The 23,590-nt window shown below is 35.6% G+C and overlaps 1 long non-coding RNA gene and 2 pseudogenes across 2 annotated transcripts; 2 read left to right on the forward strand and 1 right to left on the reverse strand.

Moving 5' to 3' along the window:
* Window positions 1-1,233: 1,233 nt before the first annotated feature.
* On the forward strand, window positions 1,234-12,898 carry LOC109340875 (annotated as a pseudogene).
* Window positions 12,899-12,949: 51 nt separating this feature from the next.
* Window positions 12,950-20,702, forward strand: LOC109340877. Of its 2 annotated transcripts, XR_002106854.1 has the most exons (11): window positions 12,950-12,975; window positions 13,705-13,775; window positions 14,249-14,575; window positions 15,305-15,375; window positions 15,849-16,175; window positions 16,905-16,975; window positions 17,449-17,775; window positions 18,505-18,575; window positions 19,049-19,375; window positions 20,105-20,175; window positions 20,649-20,702. It is a non-coding gene; the product is annotated as an uncharacterized LOC109340877 (long non-coding RNA). The 2 variants fall into 2 exon arrangements; XR_002106855.1 differs by lacking the exons at window positions 20,105-20,175; window positions 20,649-20,702 and adding an exon at window positions 19,849-19,902.
* Window positions 20,703-22,185: 1,483 nt separating this feature from the next.
* On the reverse strand, window positions 22,186-23,350 carry LOC109340876 (annotated as a pseudogene).
* Window positions 23,351-23,590: the final 240 nt, after the last annotated feature.

Genomic DNA, 23,590 nt, shown 5'->3' on the forward strand with positions numbered 1-23,590 from the left:
AGTTTCAAAATAAAATACAACTCATTCATTCCTTGAACCCTACCACCTATGACTTCACCTCTTAAATTGTTTCTTGATCCACCATTATTTCTGAATGACTGAGTTCTAGAAGAACTTTTTTTTTCTGGCTCATTGCTTTGTATGAACTTTTTTATTTGTCAACTCTGATATACCTTGTTCATGGATGTTTTTTGTTATGTACTATGTTGAACTCTTTTGAACCATCATCTGTATTCTTTTTAAAGACATGATTTTTAATCTCAACAGAAAAAAACATGATTTTTTAATAATTGATAAAGACATGATTTATTTTAAATAAAAATGTATATTATATGGAAAATATGATCAAAACTATTATTCTCATTTTAATAATTTGAACATAAATAACTACTGATATTTTAATATGTTGTTTGACTTTAGTATTAGGAAAGAAATAATAACAAATATTAATTTATCAAAATATCTATGAAGATTGGTGTAAAGCTCCTAAAACCATCTTACTTGAATTTTTAAAATAAGTGAAACATGTGTGTTTTTTCTTCTGTTCACATACTACACAAACAAGTTAATCAATCAGATAACTTCTAGAGTACATATTAATTATCTCATATTAATCGGTGTAATATTAAGAATGTGAGTATGTTAAAAAAATATTAAAAAAGATGATTGATACTATTAAGGATATTTCTCCACCTTTATTTGTAAGAAATTGATCATTTTGAGTTTGTGTTTGTTCCTCCTAACAACTACCGTTCACAAGAATTACCCTCAACCTTGAGATCCAGACTTTACACTACTAAACTAGCGTCTCGTTCATTAAAAAATTCATATCTTTGGTATTTTTAGGGAACCAATTTTTATTTTTTCAATTTTACAAGGAACAAATTCAATGATAAAAATTTATTCAGTTACTGAAAATTATTTCCAATATCTATACTATATATAAAGCCAAAACTTGAAATAACTTTCCTCATGGAGTAATTTTCATTTCCTATATTGTCCTTAATATTATTTATTTTTTATAAAAAAAAACTATATAATCCTAAGCAACTATCACCAAAACATTAATTAACCACATATCATCTTAAATTAAACATTATTATAAACACAAAAAAATATAATATAAAATATACGAACACAACAAATACATTTTAATTCAAAAAAGAAAAAATGAAATATATAAAAATTGAAAGCAGAAGTGTCTGTACACACTAGTTGACAGTAAAAAGTAAACTTAATTTAGGCCACAGTTATTGTCTGCATTGCTCTGGTTGGACTCTCTCTGTCTCTTTGTGAAGCTTCATTGTGTTTTATCTGACAATGCCACACTAAGTTTCAAAATGGATAAACTCGATCCTTCTCGTGCTTTTCTCAAAGATGTCAAACGTATCATCATCAAGGTTCCTTCTCTCTCACTTCATTCTCTTGAAATTCTCTCATTTTCTTGTTTCCGTTATGCATTGAAATCCCAATATGTGATGAAGTTTTATTAATATTGAGTCTGTTTTTAAGGTTGGCACTGCTGTCGTCACCCGCCAGGATGGAAGGTTATCCGTTGGAAAATTAGGAGCACTCTGTGAGCTTCCCTCCTAATCTTCCGTGAAGTTTGAATGACTGGACATTTGCGAGTGGCCCATCCGGAGAGGGTTCAACTCTGATATCATATTAGAATGACTAGACCTAATTCAAACCAAAAACTAACTCAGAGAATGAGGGCCCTTATAAGCATTGACTAGGCTATATTCCCGGACTTATCTTAACACTATCTTCTAATTACGAAAATTTGTTTTTGTTATTTAGTTACGTGGTACTGAGTTGACCACCATTATAAGGTGCTGAATATATGTGAACTATGGTTTGCAGAAATGTTTCCTATTTTCTTTTTCTACTATTATATATACTTATATTCACGTTATTATATTTCTAGTTAAATATGAAAATACCTTGTGTTTTCAAGTTGATGCAAGAAAAGAAAAATGGAATGAAAACATGAGGTCATTTTCATAATTAACGGTAATAAAATGAATATACCAGGTTAGTATTATAGTTATTGGTAATTGTTGGAAAAAAATATTTTCGCAAATCAAACAGACCGTAAGGTGTCAAGTATAATTCTATAAATAATGGAGTTGTTTTAAATGTGCATTTCTTTAGTTTTATTTTGTCTTCTTTTAAGAAATAAAAATGGGATTTTGAATGTCATGTTCCATGATTTCATTGTGAAACTAATGATGTCAGATTAAGGAACTCAACTCTCTCGGGTATGAGATTATTTTGGTGTCATCTGGTGCTGTTGGCCTTGGTCGCCAAAGGCTCAAATACAGGAAATTAATAACAGCAGCTAACGATGAGACATTTATTCTTTTTAATTTTTTTAATGGGATAATATATATCTACTTCGGTTTTTTATGAACCGTTGTTACAGCTTTGCCGACCTTCAGAAGCCACAAGTTGAACTTGATGGCAAGGCATGTGCTGTTGTTGGACAAAGCAGCCTTATGGCTCTCTATGATACTGTGTTTAGTCAGGTACTAGTGCTAATGCCATTTCAATTTCAGTTATCACCTGATTTTAGGATCGTTCATATTTTTGTGTTTACTTTTCTCTACCTATCCTGCAGCTGGATATGGCATGTGCACAGATTCTTGTGACGGACAATGATTTTAGAGACAAAGATTTTAGGAAGCAACTTAGCGAAACCGTAAATTCATTGTTATCACTTAAAGTTATTCTTGTTGATAGGAATAGGAATAAGCCTCCTATTAAGCATATGTATGTAAGAAGAAATAAAAGAAAGAAACGATAGTTTTCTATTTTTCTTTGTATTCTGTTTTCGGTTAAGAGTTAGTTAGGGGAGGGAGTTTCTATAAATAGAAACTATGATGTAACTAGAAGGGAGTTTTTTTAGGAAAGTAAGAGAGGGTGGTTATAACTGATTTGGAAATCAGTTATCACCTAGAGGGGAATTCCAAATCACAATTGGTGTAAACTCCATTGCAACTCTTCATTCTTTCAATAAAATTCAAAAACATTCAAGATCACTCATCTTGAATCTCTTTCTTTCTACCTAAATCTATCTTCTTCTATCTCTAAAACCAGTTCCTAACACTGGTATTAGAGCACCATCTTGGTGCCCTGATTTCACGCTTCTGAGAAGGAAATTCGCGCATGGTGTCTACGAGAGGCATGGCAAGAAATGCAGATGATTGGGTTCTGGAACGCAAAGTAATGAGAAAGAAAAGGGAAGAGCAACGCATTCGCATAGAATTGAATGAGGCAAGGATGAAGAGGTTAGAGGAGAACTTAGCTCAGCTCACCACAAAAGCTAGGGTTCCTAATTCGCGGGATGAAGGGAGTGAATTTGGAGAGGAGCCTGAAGTAAGGGATAATCGAGGAAGGGAGAAGTGGAGAAAGCTAGAGATTCCCATTTTCTCAGGGGATGATGCTTTCGGAGGGACACAGAGACTTGAAAGATATTTCTTGCTGAAAGATTTACTTAAAGAGAAGATGCAGGCCACTATGGTGGCATTGGAAGGGAAGACCCTCAATTGGTATCATTGGTGGAGTAGACGCAACCCTCAAGCAACTTGGGAGGGGTTTAAGGTGGTAGTTATTAGAAAGTTTTAGCCATCAATAGTGCAGAATCCATTTGAGCAACTTTTGGCTTTAAAACAAGAGGGTACTGTGGAAGGGTATGTAGAGGAGTTTGAAAAGTACGTAGGAGCACTTAAGGAGATTGATCCAGACTTTGTGAAGGGCATTTTTCTGAATGGACTGAAAGAAGAAATCAGAGTAGAGGTCAGACTATATGAACATCCTTCTCTGTCTGAGGTAATTCAAAAATCCCTTATGATAGAGGACAAAAACTTGATAATACAGAAGAGGGTGAACCCTAGATCTACTAATTTTTCTAGGAACACTTTTCCTAGCAAGTTAGTGACAGTGGAGTCCAAAAATTGGGGAGATAAAAAAGGTGATTAGCCACTAGGGGGTAGTAATTCAGTGGCCTTGAGTAGTGCAGGGTCTAGTAACAATACTAGGGAGGAAGCTTTAAACACCTTACAGGGCCTGAGTTGAGGGAGAAGAGAGAAAAAGGGTTGTGTTTCATATGCGATGAACCTTTTAGTAGGGATCATAGGTGTAAAAACAGGCAGATGAGGATGATCCTACTTGAGGAGGAAGAAGAAGAGGAAGAGTTAAGCAGTGAAGAGTCTAGAGTGGCCAATCTTAACTCCCTACAGTTATCACTTTGGGCTATGGTTGGGTTGACTTCTACCTACTCTTGGAAGGTGACTGGGTTTCTAGAAGGAAAGGAGGTGGTGGTATTGATTGATTGTGGAGCATCACACAACTTTATAGCTGTTGATTTGGTAGATAGGTGGAAGCTCAAGGTGTAGGCAACCCCTAAATATATGGTAGAGGTGGGGGATGGGCATAAAATACATTGCAAAGGGAGGTGTGACTAGTTGACACTTGTAGTACAGGGATTGGATATCAAGCAAAACTTGTACTTATTTGCTTTAAAAGGGGTAGATGTGGTCTTGGGCCTAGAGTGGTTGGCTAGCCTGGGTGAAGTCAAAGCAGATTTTTGCAAGCTAGAATTGACTCTGAGGAAGAATGGAATGAAGTACACAATCAAGGGGGATTCAGCTTTAACCAAAACACAACTTTCCTTGGGAGCCTTCATGCAAGTCTTGAAAGAAGAAGGAGAGGGGTTGATGCTACATTGTAGGGGTACAGAGGCTGATTCCACATCTGTCCAGAGTGTTCCATCAGAAGTTGTTGAAGTATTGGGCAAGTTTGAGGGAGTGTTTGCTGATCCTCAAGAACTTCCTCCAAAAAGAAGGCATGACCATGCTATCCACCTCAAGGAGGGATCAAATATTCCCAACTTGAGGCCTTACAAGTATCCTCATTATAAAAAAACTGAGATTGAGAGGTTGGTTTTGGAGATGTTGCATGCTGGAGTAATAAGGCCAAGTATCAGTCCATACTCAAGTCCTATCATTCTAGTAAGGAAGAAGGATAGAGGGCGGAGGTTTTGTGTTGATTATAGGGCCCTTAACAAGATAACCATTTCCAATAAGTTTCCTATTCCCATTATAGAGGAGTTATTGGATGAGTTAGGAGGCGCTAGTGTGTTTTCTAAGCTAGATCTGAAATTAGGCTACCACCAGATCAGAATGAGAGAAGAAGACATAGAAAAAACTGCTTTCAGGACACATGAAGAACACTATGAGTTTATGGTAATGCCTTTTGGCCTTATAAATGCCCCCTCCACTTTTCAAGCCTTGATGAATGAGATTTTAAAGCCCTTCCTGAGGAGATTTGTTTTAGTCTTTTTTTATGACATCTTAGTGTACAGCAGAGACATTCCAACCCATATTGAGCATTTACAGTTAGTGTTGGAAGTGATGCAAACCCACTCTCCCAAAGCAAACAAGAAGAAGTATACATTTGCCCAGGAGAAGTTGGAATACTTAGAGGCCATATAATCTCAGGCAAGGGGGTGGAAGCAGATGCAACCAAGATTGAAGCTATGAGCTCTTGGCCTATGCTTAAGGACATTAAGGGGTTTTCTAGGACTAACTGGATATTACAGAAGATTTGTACAGAAATATGGCAAGATAGCCAAACCTCTCACTGATTTACTGAGAAAGGACAGCTACAAATGGACTGAACAAACCACCAAAGCCTTTGAGACTTTGAAGATTGCAATGCAGAATCTTCCCCTTTTGGCAGTACCTGATTTCTTCAAAAAAAAATTGTGGTGGAGACAGATGCCTCTAGTCAGGGGTTGGGAGCTGTCTTAATGCAAGAAGGGAGGCCTCTAGCTTTTTGAAGTAAAGGGTTGTCACTGAGATCTCAACAAAAATCTGTTTATGAGAGGGAACTGATGGCTTTAGTTCAGGTTGTGCAAAGATGGAGGCATTACCTACTTGAGAGACATTTTGTAGTGAAAGCTGATCAGAGGAGTCTGAAATTCCTCACTGATCAGAGACTATTTACAGAGGAGCAATTTAAATGGGCAGTCAAGTTCATAGGTATGGACTTTGAAATCCAATATAAACCAGGAAGGGATAACACTACTGTTGATGGTCTCTCTAGGAAGGGAATGTATGCAGCTATTTCTCTGGTTTCTGTGGCTGAGGTAGATGACTGGACTCAAGAGGTGAGCCAAGACCCCAAATGGAAACGGGTAATACAAGACTTGATCATTGCACCAGGGTCTCATACAAGGTTTGAGTTCAAGGGAGGATTATTGCTGAACAGAGGCAGATTGGTTATTTCAAAAAGTTCCAACAGACTCTCTTTAATTCTAAAAGAATGTCATGAAACCCCTATGGGAGGTCACTCTAGTTTTTTCAGGACCTATAAAAGAATAGCTAGTTGTGTGTTTTGGATTGGTATGAAGAAGGATATCAAAGACTATGTGGAATGGTGTGATGTATGCCAAAGGAATAAACATTCTACCCTAACCCCTGGAGGCTTGTTGCAACCCTTACCCCTACCCTCACAGGTTTGGATGGATGTTTCTTTGGATTTCATTGGGGGCCTACCTAGAGTTCAAGGAAGGGATACCATCTTGATAGTAGTTGACAGATTTACCAAGTATGCTCACTTCTATGCCCTAGGTCGCCCTTTTACTGCCAAGGAGGTAGCTCTGGTTTTTATGAATAAGGTAGTAAAGTTGTATGGGTTCCCTTCTTCCATAGTCTCTGATAGGGATCCTATCTTTGTGAGCAGTTTTTGGAGAGAATTGTTTAGGCTGGCTGGCACTAATTTGAAGCTTAGCACATCTTATCACCCTCAAACTGATGGGCAAACAGAAGTTGTTAACAGGTGCTTGGAAGGATACTTGAGATGTTTTGTAGGGCCTAGGCCCAAACAGTGGACAAAATGGTTATCTTGGGCTGCGTTTTGGTATAATTCTACTTATCATAGCTCCACTGGTATGACTCCTTTTAAAGCTCTATATGGAAGAGATCCTCCTATGTTGATCAAGGCAGGGGAGTTTCCATCTAAAGTAGCAAATGTTAATCAGTTAATGCAGTAGAGAGACCTCATACTGGGAGAACTCAAGCATAACCTCACTAAGGCCCAAGACCAGATGAAAAAGCATGCTGACAAACACAGAAGGCAAGTGGTATTTGGGGAGGGAGATTGGGTTTACTTAAAAATACAACCTTATAAACTCAAGTCTTTGGCTTTAAGACTTTTGCCAAGTTGGCTGCTAAGTACTATGGACCCTATAAGGTGCTGAGCAAGATTGGAGAAGTGACATACAAACTAGATCTCCCTAGTTAAGCAAGAATACATCCAGTTTTCCATGTATCTTTTCTCAAAAAGGCTCTCAAACCAAGTCAATAACCTCAACCACTTCCTCCATTGCTGAATGAATAGTATGAACTGGAAGTTGAACCAGAAGATATTGTGGATTGGAAGGAAAATCAGCAGGGGCAGGTTGAAGTTTTAGTCAAGTGGGCAAATCTAACACCTTGCAACAACTCTTGGGAAGAAGCTGCTTTGTTGCAAGAGAAGTTTCTCTCTTTTCCCCTTGAGGACAAGGTGGGTCTTTTAGGGGGGTATTGATAGGAATAGGAATAAGCCTCCTATTAAGCATGTGTATGTAAGAAGAAATAAAAGAAAGGAATGATAGTTTTCTGTTTTCCTTTGTATTCTGTTTTCGGTTAAGAGTTAGTTAGGGGAGGGAGTTTCTATAAATAGAAACTATGATGTAACTAGAAGGGAGTTTTTTTAGAAAAGTAAGAGAGAGTGGTTATAACTGATTCGGAAATCAGTTATCACCTAGAAGGGAATTCCAAATCACAATTGGTGTAAACTCCATTGCAATTCTTCATTCTTTCAATAAAATTCAGAAACATTCAAGATCACTCTGATCTTGAATCTCTTTCTTTCTACCTAAATCTATCTTCTTCTATCTCTAAAACCAGTTCCTAACACCTGTATTCAATGAGAACGATGCAGTCAGTACTAGGAAAGCTCCATATGAGGTTTGTTATTCTACTTATTTGATTTGTTAACAAAGCTGAACTTAATCCTGGAGCTGATATTGCAAGTAATTTAATTTGTACTTTGTATTTGATATGATCTGGCTTTTTCAAGAAATAGAACCTACAATTATTATAATCGTAATTTTTTAAACTTTATGTGTCAGATAGATATTGATTTTACAGCTAAGTTTTGTTTAGATTGATCAGTATGTGGTGAAAACTTATTTAGTATTTTCTCTATAAGCCTAATACAGCCTATTTAACTGAAAATGATTCCTTGTCTAGCCTTCAATAAGAACTTTCTTTACCTGTGAAATATTTCCAGCTTTTGGTCAAACTTTTATATTAAACTTGGCATATTTAGCATGACGTCACGAGTTCAAATCGTGGAAACAGTCACTCTGCTTGTGGGGCTAAAGCTGCGTATATCTACCCTTCTCAGACCTCACTAAGTGGGAGCCTCGTGTATTGAGCCCCTTTTTTGTTGGAGTTGGTGATCAAGATTCTCCCTTTGAATTTTGTTTGAGCATTGACTGTCTTTTTAGCTTGAAGGTTGAGTTCGGAGCGTGCTTCCTGGACTGATTACTAATTATGTCCATTTCTAACCATTTAAGTGCTTAAAGTGTAATCAACTCATTTTCTGCAGGATTCTTCTGGGATAATGACAGTTTATCAGCTTTATTGGCCTTGGAGTTAAAAGCTGATCTTCTTGTTTTGTTGAGTGATGTAGATGGTCTTTATAGTGGCCCTCCAAGTGACCCACAATCAAGGCTTATTCATACGTACATTAAGGAAAAGCATCAAAGTGAAATTACTTTTGGAGATAAGTCTAGGGTGGGAAGAGGTGGAATGACTGCCAAAGTAAAAGCTTCTATTCATGCATCTGAAGCTGGCATTCCTGTTATTATAACTAGGTGTGCTATTATACTATGTTACTGAGAAAGATTAAAACTTAATACTGAATATCAATTAATTAGCTTTCTCCCCTCTTCCAATGTTAATATATTAGACAGAAATTTCAATTCCAAGAACATAATTCCATTTTGTATGCTACCTACTATGCTCTATCTGATTCTCATCTTTGCAAATTGGTTTTTCCTCGCTCCTGAACATTTCTCTTGATTTTATTCAGTGGTTATGCGGCTGAAAATATCACTAAAGTAATTCAAGGACAACGTATTGGAACCCTCTTCCATAAAGATGCATATAAGTGGGCCCCAGTAAAAGAGGTGGATGCACGTGAGATGGCAGTTGCAGCCAGGAACTGTTCCAGACGGCTTCAGGTCTCTTTTATATTTTAAACTTACAAACTGTGTGATATATCATGGATATAACCCTAAACCAATCCTAGTTCAACATTCTAATCTTGAGTCTTATCACTTCACATGCCTTATCTTCAGAAGAGAGGAAACAAGTTTTGCTAAAAATAGCTGATGCCCTAGAAGCACATGAAAAAGAAATCAGGATTGAAAATGAAGCTGATGTTGTTGCTGCACAACAAGAAGGATATGAAAAATCCTTGGTTGCTAGGCTGGGTCTGAAGCCTGGAAAGGCAAGACAACATGAAGAAGAATTTATTTACATTTTAACAATGAAAAATATCTGATGATTACTATGAAAAATTGGCAGATTGCAAGCCTTGCCCACAACATACGAACTATTGCAAACATAGAAGATCTAATTGGTCGAGTGTTAAAACGAACCGAGGTAATGAAAAAGTGTATTCTGGCAATATATTATTAGTCATGGTAGTTTTAAAACAGCAGTAGATGAGGTGACTGTCTAAGTATAATTAATTTCCCTTCTACTTATTGTATTTAGTAGAGATTCTAGTTTCACATCTTACTAATAGATAAGAAAATGACATGTGTTATACTGTTATTTAAATTTTATTCAAGGCAAAGGCAGTACACCATAGTATGTTTGTAATTGTTGCTAGGTCAAAAAGTATGTGGTTTATCATGTTTTGAACAAGTTTTTCTTGGATTCTTGATTGTACTGAATTTTTAATGATAATTATTGATCTATAGTCTTGCAGAGTTCTGACAGATACCCTTATTTAGCTTGCAGATGGGCTTATTTTAGAGAAAACATCGTCTCCTCTAGGAGTTCTCTTAATTGTTTTTGAGTCTCGCCCTGATGCACTAGTACAGGTAAATTTAACATTATCATATTCTTTTTTCCTTTCTCACCTTCTCTAAGAACCTGGTTAACTATTCTAACCATCTCTCCCTCCTGATTGCTTTATACATCATATGGACTTACTTAGGTTTCAAAAGTGTGTATATTTTTACTATTTATCTACCTTCTGAGCCAATGGCTTCATATCATCTGAACAGATAGCTTCCTTAGTAATCCGAAGTGGGAATGGACTTCTCTTGAAAGGAGGCAAGGAGGCTAAGTGATCAAATGCTATTTTGCACAAAGTTCGGTTTCAAATTAAATGTCAATTTTCATTTTAAAAAATAAAATTGGTTTCGCAATTGGTTTCGCAATCTCTGATAACCATTTTTGGGTAATTTATCATCTCTGAACTTGTAGGTAACTACTGAAGCCATACCAGATACAGTTGGTGGAAAATTTATTGGACTTGTGACATCTAGGTGAACACAGCAATAGAGATTAATTCCTGATTTATAAACTTGTTCAATTTGAAGATTGGCTCTTTTAGCTAAAGCTGGAAATTGCCTACTATCATCTTTCAGCTGGATGATGTAATTGATCTGGTGATTCCAAGAGGCAGCAACAAACTTGTCTCTCAGATCAAGAGTTCCACCAAAATTCCTGTTCTGGGTCATGCTGGTAAGACCTTTCTGCTTATTATAAGCAATGCTATATCATGGTAAATCCTTTTGTTACAAGATTTTTACAGTGATTATCATATTAAAGTCATTTTATGGCCAAACCAGATGGAATTTGTCATGTTTATGTTGATAAATTTGCCAATACGGAGATGGCGAGGCGGATTGTACTGGATGCAAAAATTGATTATCCAGCAGGCTGCAATGCAATGGTAATTTCTATGTTTTACCGGATAACAGTGTATGCTTGTTATGCCAGCTAACTACCATGTTTAACATGCTACTCAACTTTCAACTTTTAGGAAACACTTCTTGTTCACAAGGACCTAGTAGACAAAGGTTGGCTTAATGATATTATTGTTAACCTACGGACAGAAGGTATGACTTGTGGGCTGTGGCAAACAGTTACTCCTAGAAATAGAACCATTAGATTGGCATCTTTTCTAAGATGTAGAATGGTTTCTTGAAGTTAAATAAACTGTTATTCTGACTGTTAAGTATCTCTTTTAAGGTTTTGAAATGGTTAGCTGATGTGAAATTTATGTAGGCGTTACATTATATGGAGGACCAAAGGCAAGTTCTCTGTTAAACATTCCACAAGCACATTCACTTCATCACGAGTACAGTTTGTTGGCTTGCATTGTTGAAATTGTGGATGATTTGCATGCAGCCATTGATCATATAAATCTTTATGGAAGGCATGTCACTCTTTATTTGTTGAGAAGAAATATGTTGAAAAATATATTCCTTCCATTCATCTCCCCTCTGCCCCATTTTGAATAACATAACATCTATGGAAGTGTATTGGGCTTTTAGATGAAAATGTGTCACATTGCTTCCTCTTTTTGCAGTGGGCATACTGATTCCGTCGTCACACAAGATCAAGAGGTAGCCGATGTCTTTCTATGCCAAATTGACAGGTAATGTTTAATGTAACATGTCTTTATATCTTGTTTTTCTAATCATATTATTGACTTTGCAACATTTTCATTATTTTATGTAACTTAGTTGTATCTGTCTAAGTTATATATTACGAAACGCTACACAGTCCTTTTTCTTAAACAACTAACTGCTTTCCAAGACCTAAGTACAATATACAGCGGCAGTTATGTAAATGATGTTTTCTATGTTTGCCAGTGCTGCTGTCTTTCATAATGCTAGTACAAGGTTTAGTGATGGGGCACGATTTAGACTAGGCGCAGAGGTATGATATTGTTTGCATTTATTTATCGATTTCTTGTGCTAAGGCTGTTGATTTAATTCATTATCCCATTGCGAAATTTTATAGGTTGGAATACGTACAAGTAGGATTCATGCTCGGGGTCCAGTAGGAGTTGATGGATTGTTAACAACCAGATGGTAAGAGCAGATTGGTCATTATAACACTCAAGAAATTGTAAATTCTTGTTTCCTAGAAAACCTTCAATTTCATTGGGGCCCTTCCGTTTAGGTTTTTTCCTAAAAATATATATTTTTATTTAAAGAATCGCTAATGAGAATTATATTTGTTTGGTTGGAGTTAACTAAAACGTTTATTTGAGGGGGGAAACTAAAATTTAGCTTTTAGGCAACTTCTCGCGAAAGCGATTCTGGCAAGAATGTTTTTGCCTTTTCACAGTGAATCACTTTTTCTGAGAATCCTAAACAAAAATGGGCTCTTAGTCTCTTATTTTGTTAAACATGATCGATTTCAGTGATGCTAACTAATCACAATTACACGATGAGGTACATAATATCAATGTAAATTAGATTTTTTAATAATCAACATAGTGAAAGTCTTACAAAGGATTTTGTTTATAAGTGATAGTGGAAGTATTAATTTGTATGTGCAGGATTCTCAAAGGGAGTGGACAAGTAGTAGATGGTGACAAAGCAGTTAGCTACACTCACAAAGACCTTGCTACTTTTTTTTTTTTTATCGGCAATTGTTAGTATGTTAGTTGTTAATAAGTTAGTATTTTGTTATGGTGAGACTCCACCCTCAACTTCCTACACCCTACCATCAAACCACCCTTATAACTCCCATTTATCGATTTCTTGTGCTAAGGCTGTTGATTTAATTCATTATCCCATTGCGAAATTTTATAGGTTGGAATACGTACAAGTAGGATTCATGCTCGGGGTCCAGTAGGAGTTGATGGATTGTTAACAACCAGATGGTAAGAGCAGATTGGTCATTATAACACTCAAGAAATTGTAAATTCTTGTTTCCTAGAAAACCTTCAATTTCATTGGGGCCCTTCCGTTTAGGCTTTTTCCTAAAAATATATATTTTTATTTAAAGAATCGCTAATGAGGATTATATTTGTTTGGTTGGAGTTAACTAAAACGTTTATTTGAGGGGGGAAACTAAAATTTAGCTTTTAGGCAACTTCTCGCGAAAGCGATTCTGGCAAGAATGTTTTTGCCTTTTCACAGTGAATCACTTTTTCTGAGAATCCTAAACAAAAATGGGCTCTTAGTCTCTTATTTTGTTAAACATGATCGATTTCAGTGATGCTAACTAATCACAATTACACGATGAGGTACATAATATCAATGTAAATTAGATTTTTTAATAATCAACATAGTGAAAGTCTTACAAAGGATTTTGTTTATAAGTGATAGTCGAAGTATTAATTTGTATGTGCAGGATTCTCAAAGGGAGTGGACAAGTAGTAGATGGTGACAAAGCAGTTAGCTACACTCACAAAGACCTTGCTACTTTTTTTTTTTTTATCGGCAATTGTTAGTATGTTAGTTGTTAATAAGTTAGTATTTTGTTATGGTGAGACTCCACCCTCAACTTCCTACACCCTACCATCAAACCACCCTTATAACTCCCATTTATCGATTTCTTGTGCTAAGGCTGTTGATTTAATTCATTATCCCATTGCGAAATTTTATAGGTTGGAATACGTACAAGTAGGATTCATGCTCGGGGTCCAGTAGGAGTTGATGGATTGTTAACAACCAGATGGTAAGAGCAGATTGGTCATTATAACACTCAAGAAATTGTAAATTCTTGTTTCCTAGAAAACCTTCAATTTCATTGGGGCCCTTCCGTTTAGGCTTTTTCCTAAAAATATATATTTTTATTTAAAGAATCGCTAATGAGGATTATATTTGTTTGGTTGGAGTTAACTAAAACGTTTATTTGAGGGGGGAAACTAAAATTTAGCTTTTAGGCAACTTCTCGCGAAAGCGATTCTGGCAAGAATGTTTTTGCCTTTTCACAGTGAATCACTTTTTCTGAGAATCCTAAACAAAAATGGGCTCTTAGTCTCTTATTTTGTTAAACATGATCGATTTCAGTGATGCTAACTAATCACAATTACACGATGAGGTACATAATATCAATGTAAATTAGATTTTTTAATAATCAACATAGTGAAAGTCTTACAAAGGATTTTGTTTATAAGTGATAGTGGAAGTATTAATTTGTATGTGCAGGATTCTCAAAGGGAGTGGACAAGTAGTAGATGGTGACAAAGCAGTTAGCTACACTCACAAAGACCTTGCTACTTTTTTTTTTTTTATCGGCAATTGTTAGTATGTTAGTTGTTAATAAGTTAGTATTTTGTTATGGTGAGACTCCACCCTCAACTTCCTACACCCTACCATCAAACCACCCTTATAACTCCCATTTATCGATTTCTTGTGCTAAGGCTGTTGATTTAATTCATTATCCCATTGCGAAATTTTATAGGTTGGAATACGTACAAGTAGGATTCATGCTCGGGGTCCAGTAGGAGTTGATGGATTGTTAACAACCAGATGGTAAGAGCAGATTGGTCATTATAACACTCAAGAAATTGTAAATTCTTGTTTCCTAGAAAACCTTCAATTTCATTGGGGCCCTTCCGTTTAGGCTTTTTCCTAAAAATATATATTTTTATTTAAAGAATCGCTAATGAGGATTATATTTGTTTGGTTGGAGTTAACTAAAACGTTTATTTGAGGGGGGAAACTAAAATTTAGCTTTTAGGCAACTTCTCGCGAAAGCGATTCTGGCAAGAATGTTTTTGCCTTTTCACAGTGAATCACTTTTTCTGAGAATCCTAAACAAAAATGGGCTCTTAGTCTCTTATTTTGTTAAACATGATCGATTTCAGTGATGCTAACTAATCACAATTACACGATGAGGTACATAATATCAATGTAAATTAGATTTTTTAATAATCAACATAGTGAAAGTCTTACAAAGGATTTTGTTTATAAGTGATAGTGGAAGTATTAATTTGTATGTGCAGGATTCTCAAAGGGAGTGGACAAGTAGTAGATGGTGACAAAGCAGTTAGCTACACTCACAAAGACCTTGCTACTTTTTTTTTTTTTATCGGCAATTGTTAGTATGTTAGTTGTTAATAAGTTAGTATTTTGTTATGGTGAGACTCCACCCTCAACTTCCTACACCCTACCATCAAACCACCCTTATAACTCCCATTTATCGATTTCTTGTGCTAAGGCTGTTGATTTAATTCATTATCCCATTGCGAAATTTTATAGGTTGGAATACGTACAAGTAGGATTCATGCTCGGGGTCCAGTAGGAGTTGATGGATTGTTAACAACCAGATGGTAAGAGCAGATTGGTCATTATAACACTCAAGAAATTGTAAATTCTTGTTTCCTAGAAAACCTTCAATTTCATTGGGGCCCTTCCGTTTAGGCTTTTTCCTAAAAATATATATTTTTATTTAAAGAATCGCTAATGAGGATTATATTTGTTTGGTTGGAGTTAACTAAAACGTTTATTTGAGGGGGGAAACTAAAATTTAGCTTTTAGGCAACTTCTCGCGAAAGCGATTCTGGCAAGAATGTTTTTGCCTTTTCACAGTGAATCACTTTTTCTGAGAATCCTAAACAAAAATGGGCTCTTAGTCTCTTATTTTGTTAAACATGATCGATTTCAGTGATGCTAACTAATCACAATTACACGATGAGGTACATAATATCAATGTAAATTAGATTTTTTAATAATCAACATAGTGAAAGTCTTACAAAGGATTTTGTTTATAAGTGATAGTGGAAGTATTAATTTGTATGTGCAGGATTCTCAAAGGGAGTGGACAAGTAGTAGATGGTGACAAAGCAGTTAGCTACACTCACAAAGACCTTGCTACTTTTTTTTTTTTTATCGGCAATTGTTAGTATGTTAGTTGTTAATAAGTTAGTATTTTGTTATGGTGAGACTCCACCCTCAACTTCCTACACCCTACCATCAAACCACCCTTATAACTCCCATTTATCGATTTCTTGTGCTAAGGCTGTTGATTTAATTCATTATCCCATTGCGAAATTTTATAGGTTGGAATACGTACAAGTAGGATTCATGCTCGGGGTCCAGTAGGAGTTGATGGATTGTTAACAACCAGATGGTAAGAGCAGATTGGTCATTATAACACTCAAGAAATTGTAAATTCTTGTTTCCTAGAAAACCTTCAATTTCATTGGGGCCCTTCCGTTTAGGCTTTTTCCTAAAAATATATATTTTTATTTAAAGAATCGCTAATGAGGATTATATTTGTTTGGTTGGAGTTAACTAAAACGTTTATTTGAGGGGGGAAACTAAAATTTAGCTTTTAGGCAACTTCTCGCGAAAGCGATTCTGGCAAGAATGTTTTTGCCTTTTCACAGTGAATCACTTTTTCTGAGAATCCTAAACAAAAATGGGCTCTTAGTCTCTTATTTTGTTAAACATGATCGATTTCAGTGATGCTAACTAATCACAATTACACGATGAGGTACATAATATCAATGTAAATTAGATTTTTTAATAATCAACATAGTGAAAGTCTTACAAAGGATTTTGTTTATAAGTGATAGTGGAAGTATTAATTTGTATGTGCAGGATTCTCAAAGGGAGTGGACAAGTAGTAGATGGTGACAAAGCAGTTAGCTACACTCACAAAGACCTTGCTACTTTTTTTTTTTTTATCGGCAATTGTTAGTATGTTAGTTGTTAATAAGTTAGTATTTTGTTATGGTGAGACTCCACCCTCAACTTCCTACACCCTACCATCAAACCACCCTTATAACTCCCATTTATCGATTTCTTGTGCTAAGGCTGTTGATTTAATTCATTATCCCATTGCGAAATTTTATAGGTTGGAATACGTACAAGTAGGATTCATGCTCGGGGTCCAGTAGGAGTTGATGGATTGTTAACAACCAGATGGTAAGAGCAGATTGGTCATTATAACACTCAAGAAATTGTAAATTCTTGTTTCCTAGAAAACCTTCAATTTCATTGGGGCCCTTCCGTTTAGGCTTTTTCCTAAAAATATATATTTTTATTTAAAGAATCGCTAATGAGGATTATATTTGTTTGGTTGGAGTTAACTAAAACGTTTATTTGAGGGGGGAAACTAAAATTTAGCTTTTAGGCAACTTCTCGCGAAAGCGATTCTGGCAAGAATGTTTTTGCCTTTTCACAGTGAATCACTTTTTCTGAGAATCCTAAACAAAAATGGGCTCTTAGTCTCTTATTTTGTTAAACATGATCGATTTCAGTGATGCTAACTAATCACAATTACACGATGAGGTACATAATATCAATGTAAATTAGATTTTTTAATAATCAACATAGTGAAAGTCTTACAAAGGATTTTGTTTATAAGTGATAGTGGAAGTATTAATTTGTATGTGCAGGATTCTCAAAGGGAGTGGACAAGTAGTAGATGGTGACAAAGCAGTTAGCTACACTCACAAAGACCTTGCTACTTTTTTTTTTTTTATCGGCAATTGTTAGTATGTTAGTTGTTAATAAGTTAGTATTTTGTTATGGTGAGACTCCACCCTCAACTTCCTACACCCTACCATCAAACCACCCTTATAACTCCCATTTATCGATTTCTTGTGCTAAGGCTGTTGATTTAATTCATTATCCCATTGCGAAATTTTATAGGTTGGAATACGTACAAGTAGGATTCATGCTCGGGGTCCAGTAGGAGTTGATGGATTGTTAACAACCAGATGGTAAGAGCAGATTGGTCATTATAACACTCAAGAAATTGTAAATTCTTGTTTCCTAGAAAACCTTCAATTTCATTGGGGCCCTTCCGTTTAGGCTTTTTCCTAAAAATATATATTTTTATTTAAAGAATCGCTAATGAGGATTATATTTGTTTGGTTGGAGTTAACTAAAACGTTTATTTGAGGGGGGAAACTAAAATTTAGCTTTTAGGCAACTTCTCGCGAAAGCGATTCTGGCAAGAATGTTTTTGCCTTTTCACAGTGAATCACTTTTTCTGAGAATCCTAAACAAAAATGGGCTCTTAGTCTCTTATTTTGTTAAACATGATCGATTTCAGTGATGCTAACTAATCACAATTACACGATGAGGTACATAATATCAATGTAAATTAGATTTTTTAATAATCAACATAGTGAAAGTCTTACAAAGGATTTTGTTTATAAGTGATAGTGGAAGTATTAATTTGTATGTGCAGGATTCTCAAAGGGAGTGGACAAGTAGTAGATGGTGACAAAGCAGTTAGCTACACTCACAAAGACCTTGCTACTTTTTTTTTTTTTATCGGCAATTGTTAGTATGTTAGTTGTTAATAAGTTAGTATTTTGTTATGGTGAGACTCCACCCTCAACTTCCTACACCCTACCATCAAACCACCCTTATAACTCCCATTTATCGATTTCTTGTGCTAAGGCTGTTGATTTAATTCATTATCCCATTGCGAAATTTTATAGGTTGGAATACGTACAAGTAGGATTCATGCTCGGGGTCCAGTAGGAGTTGATGGATTGTTAACAACCAGATGGTAAGAGCAGATTGGTCATTATAACACTCAAGAAATTGTAAATTCTTGTTTCCTAGAAAACCTTCAATTTCATTGGGGCCCTTCCGTTTAGGCTTTTTCCTAAAAATATATATTTTTATTTAAAGAATCGCTAATGAGGATTATATTTGTTTGGTTGGAGTTAACTAAAACGTTTATTTGAGGGGGGAAACTAAAATTTAGCTTTTAGGCAACTTCTCGCGAAAGCGATTCTGGCAAGAATGTTTTTGCCTTTTCACAGTGAATCACTTTTTCTGAGAATCCTAAACAAAAATGGGCTCTTAGTCTCTTATTTTGTTAAACATGATCGATTTCAGTGATGCTAACTAATCACAATTACACGATGAGGTACATAATATCAATGTAAATTAGATTTTTTAATAATCAACATAGTGAAAGTCTTACAAAGGATTTTGTTTATAAGTGATAGTGGAAGTATTAATTTGTATGTGCAGGATTCTCAAAGGGAGTGGACAAGTAGTAGATGGTGACAAAGCAGTTAGCTACACTCACAAAGACCTTGCTACTTTTTTTTTTTTTATCGGCAATTGTTAGTATGTTAGTTGTTAATAAGTTAGTATTTTGTTATGGTGAGACTCCACCCTCAACTTCCTACACCCTACCATCAAACCACCCTTATAACTCCCATTTATCGATTTCTTGTGCTAAGGCTGTTGATTTAATTCATTATCCCATTGCGAAATTTTATAGGTTGGAATACGTACAAGTAGGATTCATGCTCGGGGTCCAGTAGGAGTTGATGGATTGTTAACAACCAGATGGTAAGAGCAGATTGGTCATTATAACACTCAAGAAATTGTAAATTCTTGTTTCCTAGAAAACCTTCAATTTCATTGGGGCCCTTCCGTTTAGGCTTTTTCCTAAAAATATATATTTTTATTTAAAGAATCGCTAATGAGGATTATATTTGTTTGGTTGGAGTTAACTAAAACGTTTATTTGAGGGGGGAAACTAAAATTTAGCTTTTAGGCAACTTCTCGCGAAAGCGATTCTGGCAAGAATGTTTTTGCCTTTTCACAGTGAATCACTTTTTCTGAGAATCCTAAACAAAAATGGGCTCTTAGTCTCTTATTTTGTTAAACATGATCGATTTCAGTGATGCTAACTAATCACAATTACACGATGAGGTACATAATATCAATGTAAATTAGATTTTTTAATAATCAACATAGTGAAAGTCTTACAAAGGATTTTGTTTATAAGTGATAGTGGAAGTATTAATTTGTATGTGCAGGATTCTCAAAGGGAGTGGACAAGTAGTAGATGGTGACAAAGCAGTTAGCTACACTCACAAAGACCTTGCTACTTTTTTTTTTTTTATCGGCAATTGTTAGTATGTTAGTTGTTAATAAGTTAGTATTTTGTTATGGTGAGACTCCACCCTCAACTTCCTACACCCTACCATCAAACCACCCTTATAACTCCCATTTATCGATTTCTTGTGCTAAGGCTGTTGATTTAATTCATTATCCCATTGCGAAATTTTATAGGTTGGAATACGTACAAGTAGGATTCATGCTCGGGGTCCAGTAGGAGTTGATGGATTGTTAACAACCAGATGGTAAGAGCAGATTGGTCATTATAACACTCAAGAAATTGTAAATTCTTGTTTCCTAGAAAACCTTCAATTTCATTGGGGCCCTTCCGTTTAGGCTTTTTCCTAAAAATATATATTTTTATTTAAAGAATCGCTAATGAGGATTATATTTGTTTGGTTGGAGTTAACTAAAACGTTTATTTGAGGGGGGAAACTAAAATTTAGCTTTTAGGCAACTTCTCGCGAAAGCGATTCTGGCAAGAATGTTTTTGCCTTTTCACAGTGAATCACTTTTTCTGAGAATCCTAAACAAAAATGGGCTCTTAGTCTCTTATTTTGTTAAACATGATCGATTTCAGTGATGCTAACTAATCACAATTACACGATGAGGTACATAATATCAATGTAAATTAGATTTTTTAATAATCAACATAGTGAAAGTCTTACAAAGGATTTTGTTTATAAGTGATAGTGGAAGTATTAATTTGTATGTGCAGGATTCTCAAAGGGAGTGGACAAGTAGTAGATGGTGACAAAGCAGTTAGCTACACTCACAAAGACCTTGCTACTTTTTTTTTTTTTTATCGGCAATTGTTAGTATGTTAGTTGTTAATAAGTTAGTATTTTGTTATGGTGAGACTCCACCCTCAACTTCCTACACCCTACCATCAAACCACCCTTATAACTCCCATTTTTGTTGATGGTAGGACTCGAACCCACAACCTCTTACACGCCATTCCTTGCGACCGCCCTCTTCACCATCAGACCACCTTACTTGATTTCCAGTTTTTGATATTAGAAAATTCACCTCACTCATCATGAAGAGAGGAGTGACTAGGCTGTAATTTATTTTCTTTCACTTTTCTTGTGTCTTGATTGTGGGGTTAAAATTGTTCAATTTAATAGGGAGGGTCATTTATGTTATCTATGGCTGCTTTTCTGTACATGGTGCTTTTACATGAGAATTGCTACCTCCCAATGTTAGGTAATTTTTTTGATAGAGAAATGTTAGTATTTGTTGTGGGTGAGACTCGAATTCTCAACTTCCTTCACTCAATTCCTTAAACCCTTCACCCTAACTATCAGATCATTTTATGACTCTTTTTCTAATTTGGTGCGGGTAAGACTCCAACCCTGAACCTCATTCACTCTATTCCTTGAACTCTTCACCATAACTATCAGACCACCTTATCAATCCTAGGTAATTCTTTTAACTCATGTCAGTTTTTGTTGTTCTCCTTTAGAAATCAAAGAATTTTTTTACCTTAACTATGCAAATAAAAACTGGTCTAGGGTAATTCTCATCTTACATGAGTTTGCATTGTATCAAATTAAGAAGAGATGCATCTTTATTTTCTAACTTCAGAAGAGTCTTAATTATGCTCTTAACTTATTTTGCTGTTGCTATGCTTTATTATATGTAATTGTTTGATGTTACGAAAATGAAGATAATTTCAAGTTTCTTCGATGCTGACTTGCATGGTAGAATTTATAAGCACATACTCAGAAAAAATAAGAGAAAGAGGGATTTGAAATAGGTAAGGTGCCCCTCACCTTTCAATGATATGTTAGAGCAAAGAGCCAAGAATGATTCACATCTTTTGAAGAGGACAACTAACTTACAAGGCACAAGTTATTGCAATTGACTCGCAAAATTGAGGCTTATGGGTGGGTTTTTTTTTTCTGCTTACAGTTTTTCTGTGGTTTCATTAGTCAGTTTGATATTTCCATTTTGATTGTAACTTTTGGATTAAGGGGATGTTAAAATAGTAATTCAAAAGTTGGTTAGTTAGTTTGCTATATTGGGAATTAGTTAGTTGAGTCAGGGACTAAATGTGTTAGTCCTCAGTATAAATAGCAAGGCTCTTGTATTGTGTTGTAACAAGTAGAGGAATAAAATTTCAGTTCCCCAAACTCTCTGATGAATCTTTACTCTCTTCTGTTATATGCATTTTATTTTCCACTATTAGTAAAGCAGTGAAAGTACTATCAAGCATAACTTCTTTTCATTCATTAAACATAAATTTTAGAGTCTAACAACAACACAGTCATAACTCATAAGTATAGACAAAATGTTTAAAACACCATTACACAACAAGTATATAATAACTTTACCCTGCCAGCAGCAATATACAATAAAAAACTACTTCTCTACTTCCTTTGCAGTGTTAATACTAATGATATACTCAATCTCCTCTGCTACTTCTTTCATCGATGGTCCTGTCTTCGTTCCTCCAAGCATCCCAATGCCAGAAACGCCAATGCCTTCATTTATCAAGCTCTATATCATTAGCTCTATTTTTCAACATTGGATCAATCACTTCTATCAATTTTTCTTACTGCGCCATCCTCTGCACATAAACTGCCAAATTCACATCATCTGCAGCCCTGTTAAAATCTATCACCTTCTGCGCAGTCAAAATCTCAAGCAATACCACCCCAAAACTATAAACATCACTCTTTTCGGTTAATTGGTAGTTCATGTAATACTCAGGATCAAGGTACCACAGGGTCCCTTGTGCACATGTAGATATATGACTCATATCAGTTTGAACCAACCTCGATAACCCGAAATCCGAAACCTTAGCATTCAGCTTCATGTCTAGCAAAATATTACTAGATTTTACATCTCTATGGTATATAGGAGGCACAACCATGAAGTGAAGGTATGCAAGACCTTCAGCTGTGTCGCGAGCAATTCAAAGGCGATGAGTCCAAGTAAGCAAGCCACGACCATTAGGCATTTGATCTTGCAAGTGAACAAGTCAACAAGAAGAGTACCATTCTCAATGAACTCATAAATCATAATAGGCTGCTCCAATTCGATACAACAACCAAGTAAACCAACTAGGTTGCGATGGTTTACTTGGCATAATATACGAACCTCATTGAGGATTTGATCAGTGCCTTTGGCATTTCCAAGCTTAGCACACTTGACAGCAATAGCAGTGCCATCTTGAAAATTCCCTTGTAGACTTCACCATAGCCTCGATGCCGAGAAGGCGATTGCCGGATAAGTTGTTTGTGGCTCTCTTGATCTCTTTGCCAGTGAAAAGTTTAGCTGCTCTGCCTCCACCACTGGCATTGAGAATTTGTTCACGATCTTTGGCTAGGCGTTGTTGAGCTTCTTTGATGCGTCTATGACGTCTGTAGAGCAAGGTGGCAATGATGCTTAATGCTCCGAGCCCGCTTGTTAAACCTGGACAGAGGAATTGTTAGAATCCTTTTAATTGGATAATTATTACATGTTCATCAATGTTCTTGAATTTATGCTTTTATACAATAAAATAAAAATACGAATACATACTTATATCAATATAATTTTGTATTGGTATATGATCTTATTCAAACATATCCTTGAATTCCTGAGGAAGACCTTTTGTGTTCTATGGGAAAACTGTTTTTGATTTTGTTTGGATTTCACACATGTATACACAAA

The sequence above is a fragment of the Lupinus angustifolius genome, unplaced genomic scaffold (assembly GCF_001865875.1).
Source record: "Lupinus angustifolius cultivar Tanjil unplaced genomic scaffold, LupAngTanjil_v1.0 Scaffold_276_23, whole genome shotgun sequence".
In the NCBI taxonomy this organism is placed as follows: Eukaryota; Viridiplantae; Streptophyta; class Magnoliopsida; order Fabales; family Fabaceae; genus Lupinus; species Lupinus angustifolius.